Genomic DNA, 6,068 nt, shown 5'->3' with positions numbered 1-6,068 from the left:
ATGGCACGTGTGTTTTTAGGTTTTTAGTGGACAACCAAACCTTGTCACCCACGTGCAGATTAGGAGGTTCTCTACGGTGTTTATTTGCTGCTTTTTTATAGTCTTCTTGGGCCTTTTGCAATATCTCAATTAATTTCTCCTGGGATTCCTTTAATCTGTTGAGTCGGTCAGCAACAGCAGGGGTAGAAGTTTCAAAAGGAAGATTAGGAATACATACTGGATGCAAGCCATAGTTAGCATAAAAAGGACTTTGGGCTGTAGAGCTGTGTTTAGCGTTGTTATAGGCAAATTCCGCTGTTGGTAAATAGTCCACCCAATCATCTTGAAGATATGAAATGAAGCAGCGGAGGTATTGCTCGAGAGTCTGGTTCGTCCTCTCCGTCTGGCCATTTGATTGCGGATGGAAAGACGTAGAAAGATTCACAGTGACTCCCAGGGCTGTACAGAAGCTTTTCCAGAATTTCGATGTGAATTGCACCCCTCTGTCGGAGACTATATTATCAGGAGTCCCATGCAGCTTAAAAACCTCTTTGATCATTAACTCAGCAGTTTGTTCCGCAGTAGGAATTTTTTTAGTTGGGATGAAATGGGCCATCTTTGTGAGTCGGTCTACCACAACTAGAATCACAGTCATCTTTTTAGATGGAGGTAGATCCACGATGAAATCCATTGAGATTGATCCCCAAGGTCTGGATGGAACTGGAAGAGGTTGTAGAAGTCCTAAAGGAGAGGAACGTGGTGTCTTGTTACGTGCACATGTTACACAGGAGGACACATTTTTTCACATCCCTTCTACAATTAGGCCACCAAAAGGAACGAAGTAGTAGTTCTTGGGTTTTCATGACTCCGGGGTGTCCTGCAAGTTTAGAATCATGGACTAATTTGAGGACTTCGAGTCTCACCGATTCTGGGATATAAACCCTGCGGTTCAGCATCCAAAATCCCTTCTTGAAAAAAAGATTGACATCTCTAGGAGGATGGTTAAGAAAAGGGTCGTTGTGGTAGCCATTTTTAATCTGAGCAAAAAAAACTTTAGAGTCCAATATTCCCAAAAAATTTTTGGGGCCCAGAATAGTACTGTCAGTATTAGAACTCTCCTGAGGTTCAGAACAAATCCTGGACAGGGCGTCAGCTTTGCCATTTCTCGAACCAGGCCGATAGGAAATTACAAAATTAAATCTTGAGAAAAACAAGGCCCACCGTGCCTGTCACGCAGACAGTCTTCTTGCTGTGCGTAAAAACTCTAGATTTTTGTGGTCAGTGAGGATGGTCACCGGATGATTGGCACCTTCTAGGAGATGTCTCCACTCGGAGAAGGCGACTTTTATGGCTAAAAGTTCTTTATTTCCAATGTCGTAGTTCTTTTCCGTCGATGACATGGTATGAGAAAGAAATGCGCATGGATGAAGCTGCATCTTATCTCCAACTCGCTGAGACAGAATGGCTCCCACTGCAGAATCCGAGGCATCCACTTCAACAACAAATGGCAGTTCCGGATTTGGATGGACTAGTAGTGGTGCGGAAGTAAAAAGATTTTTTAATTTGTCAAAAGCCTCCTGTGCCTCTGTAGACCAAAAAAAAACTTGCGTTTTCTTGGTTAGCAAGGTGATTGGCAGAATAATCTTTGAAAAGTTTTTAATGAATCTTCTGTAGAAGTTGGCGAAGCCAATGAAGCGCTGAACGTCTTTCAAATTCTTTGGGGGTGGCCAATCCACCACTGCATTGATCTTACCAGGATCCATGCTCAGGCCTTCTGGGGAGATGACATATCCTAAAAATTGGATCGTGGATTGTTCGAATTCACATTTCTCAAGTTTTATGTAGAGATGATTCTCCTGTAGACGTTCCAAGACTAACTGGACTTGCCTGCGATGCTCCTCCAAGGTATCTGAAAATATAAGAATGTCATCGAGATAAACAACAACAAATTGATCCAAAAAATCTCGAAACACATCATTAATGAAGTGCTGAAAGGTGGCTGGGGCGTTGCTAAGGCCAAAAGGCATCACTAGGTACTCAAAATGTCCGTATCTTGTTCTGAAGGCGGTCTTCCACTCATCTCCAGGGCGAATCCGTATGAGGTTGTAGGCCCCTCTCAGGTCCAGTTTAGTAAAAATTTTCGCAGAGCGGAGTCTTTCTAATAACTCTGGAATTAACGGAAGTGGGTAGCGATTTTTTACGGTAATTTTATTAATTTCCCTGTAATCGATACATGGCCACAGAGTTGAGTCCTTCTTTTCAACAAAGAATAAGGGTGCCCCAGCTGGAGATGTAGAAGGTCGGATGAAGCCTTTCTCTAAGTTTTCATCCAGATACTCTCTCAGTACCTTCAGTTCTGGTTCAGAGAGATTGTAAATTCGCCCGAATGGAATAGTTGTTCCAGGAAGCAGCTCGATGGGGCAGTCATACGGACGATGAGGAGGCAATTGATCAGCTTTTTTCTTGCTGCAGACATCAGAAAATTGTTGGTATTGTGGTGGTAGTTTATCTTCCTTCGTATGAGAAATCTCAGATACTTGGATTTGTTTAGGAACAGGTGGACCACTATGGCAATTGTTCTTACAGTATTCTGAAGGGAAGGTAATGGTCCTTGAAGCCCAGTTGATAGAGGGGTTATGAGTTGAGAACCAGGGAACTCCTAGGATAACGGGAAATTTTGGAGAGGAAATCAGATGGAAACTGACAGTTTCGTGATGATCAGGTTCCATATAAATCTCAAGTTCAATCGTCTCATGAGTAACAGGTCCAGAAGATAAGGGTGATCCGTCCACCGTTTCCATTTCGATTGGTATGGATTTAGTTCTGCTTGAAATATTATCCAATGTGAATTTTAAGTCCATAAAATTCCCTCCTGCTCCAGAATCTAACAAGGCCGAACATCGTACTGTTTGGTTGCCCATTATGACCTGAATGGGAATGACAAAATGAGATGATGATGCACACATCTTGTTTTTCTCCTGCGTTACTGATGAAATCTTCTGCATACTAGGATATGGCTGTTGGGAGAGGTCTGTATCGCTTGCAGTCATGTCGCTTATGAAGGCTATAGTCCTTTTATTAGGACAATTGATGGCAAAATGACCTGAGCCCCCACAATAGAGACATAAATTTTCAGCCCGTCGCCTCTGCTTTTCTTGTGCTGAGAGCGGTTTTCGAATAACATCGATTTGCATCGGTTCAGACACACTTTGCGTCTTTTGTTCATGATTAGACGAAGAGAAAGAAAAGGTGGGGTTATTTTCCAGTACTCGAAGTCTCTCCTTTCTCCACTCGGTGAGCCTCTGGTCTATTCGCACACATAGGTGAATAAAGTCTTCCAACTGATCAGGGGTTTCGCCCCTGGCAAGCTCATCCTTTACTGACTCTGATAATCCTCGTCGAAACTGACTTCTCTGGGCCGCTGAGTTCCATGTGGTGTCGGCCACCCAGCGACGGAACTCTGATGTATATTCAGCGACCGAGCGTCGTCCTTGGCGTAAATTATGCAATTTGGTTTCTGCTGTGGCACAACGGTTTGGATCATCAAAAACTTGATTCATAGCTGTGATGAAGGAATCTAAGTTATTAAGGATGTCATAGTTCTTTTCCACATATGGTGAGGCCCATGCAAGAGCTTCATCAGTCAGGAGATTAATCAGAAAAAATACTTTCTTCCTATCGCTGGTAAATGGAGCAGGTTGCATTTGGAAGTATATCCGGCATTGGTTGAGGAATCCTCGGTACTGCTGACGATCCCCACTGAATTTTGCAGGCAGCGGCATTAGTGCGTTTGATTCTGGGCTTGAATTGCGCATGTCAAGAAGTTGCCTTTGTAGTTCAATTATTTCCTTTTGTTGGCCTGATACTACTGTTTGTAGTTTAGAATATTTTTCTTGGTAAGTGGTACAAAAACTTTGAAGTTCAGAAACTTGTTTTGTCAGGGTGGCTACAACGGACTCCATTTTGGCGCGTGATTATTCTGTCACGATCTGGTTCAGGTTGGAGCCTGTGTTATTGCAACCACTAGAGGGAGCAAGGCAGGAAGCGTAGTCAGGTGAAGCCGAAAGTCAGTACACTGGATAAGCAATACTTTGGCAATGGAGCAGGCAGATAACGAAGTCAGAGGAAAAGCCAGAAGTCGGTACACGGGATCAGCGATACTTAGCAGATGGAGCAGCAGGAGAAGGAGCTTGACTACAGGCTGGAAGCACAATAATCACGCAATGAGGAAGTGTACTGGCTGAGGTTATATAGGGTGGGCAATTAGCAATCAATGGGCCAATTAGGAGAGCACAGGGTGGAGCTGATCAAGAACGAGAATCACTGGTATCTGGTTTCGCATGGGATCCTCCAAGCAGCCGCATATCTCAGATGGCTGAGCTGCTGGCCAGCAGACAAGAGGTTCCAGGTTCGATACCTGACACCAATATTCAAAAAGGGGTCTAAAAGGGAACCTGGAAACTATAGGCCGGTAAGCTTAACATTTGTTGTGGGTAGAATTTTTGAAGGGTTTCTAAGGGATACCATTATGGAATATCTCAATGTTAATAAATGTTTAACTCCATATCAACATGGATTTAAGAAGGATCGCTCCTGTCAAATTAACCTGATCAGCTTCTATGAGGATGTAAGCTCTCAAATGGACCAAGGAGAATCATTGGATGTCATTTATCTCGACTTCTCTAAAGCATTTGACACTGTCCCACATAAAAGATTGGTAAGTAAGATGAGAAAGCTTGGGCTAGGGGAAAATGTGTGTAGATGGGTAGGTAGCTGGCTTAGTGATAGAAAACAAAGAGTGGTTATTAATGGTGCATACTCAGATTGGGACAGGGTTACTAGTGGGGTACCACAGGGTTCTGTATTGGGCCCCCTACTATTTAATATATTTATTAATGATCTAGTGGATGGCTTACACAGTAAAATATCAGTATTTGCAGATGATACAAATCTATGTAAGGTAGTTAACACAAAGGAGGACAGTTTGCAACTACAGACAGATTTGAGTAAATTGGAGAATTGGGCTGAAAAATGGCAAATGAGGTTTAACACAGATAAGTGTAAGGTTATGCACATGGGAAGGAGAAACAGATGCTACAATTACTTACTAAATGGGAAACTGCTGGGGAAATCAGACATGGAAAAAGACTTAGGCATCTTAGTTAATAAGAAGCTAAATTGGAGTGCCCAGTGTCAGGCAGCTGCCACCAAAGCAAATAGGGTCATGGGATGCATTAGAAGAGGTCTGGGAACACGAGATGAGAACATAATTCTCCCTCTGTACAAATCACTTGTCAGACCACACTTGGAGTATTGTGTGCAATTTTGGACGCCGGTGCTCAAGGAAGACATTACTGAACTTGAAAGGGTTCAAAGGCGAGCTACTAAAATGATAAATGGAGTTGGTTCACTACAATACTGATAAAGGTTATCAAAATTAGGTCTACTGTATTTACTCTACAAAAGAGAAGATTTAGGGGAGACCTAATATATATGTACAAGTATATCAAAGGGCAATACAGAGATCTCTCAAATGAACTGTTTGTACCAAGGACTGTGACAAGAACAAGGGGGCATTCTCTTCGTTTGGAGGAAATACAATTTCTTCACGGTAAGAGCAGTGAGGCTCTGGAATTCTCTTCCTGAGGAAGTGGTGATGGCCAACTCACTGAATGAATTTAAGAAAGGAATGGATACTTGTCTTGTGAGTAACAGTATAGAAGGTTACGAATAACATAATATTATAGGTAGAAGGTTGACCCAGCTTAGGGGGAAGGAATTTGTTTCCCTATGGAGAAAATTGGCTTCTACTCTGTGGGTTTTTTGCCTTCCCCAGGATCAACAATGCAGAACAGCTGCACTAAAAATAGGTTGAACTAGATGGACATAAGGTCTTCCTTCAGCCTTCAAAACTATGTTACTATGTTACAGTTAAACAGTTTCAAAACACAAGTCATAAGTAACAACGTTAACAATACAATAATTAAAGCAAAATAAAACAACCATGCTCGTGAGCGCTTACAATCTACAATGTGTTGGGGGAGATACAAAGTACAGGTGTGTATTTACAGTGATGTATTTATAATGAT

The sequence above is a fragment of the Dendrobates tinctorius genome, unplaced genomic scaffold (genome assembly GCF_039654945.1).
Source record: "Dendrobates tinctorius isolate UK_male_01 unplaced genomic scaffold, ASM3965494v1 ptg000028l, whole genome shotgun sequence".
Lineage (NCBI taxonomy): Eukaryota > Metazoa > Chordata > Amphibia > Anura > Dendrobatidae > Dendrobates > Dendrobates tinctorius.
The sequence above is the reverse complement of the archived record's forward strand: the minus strand, read 5'-3'. Positions refer to the sequence as shown.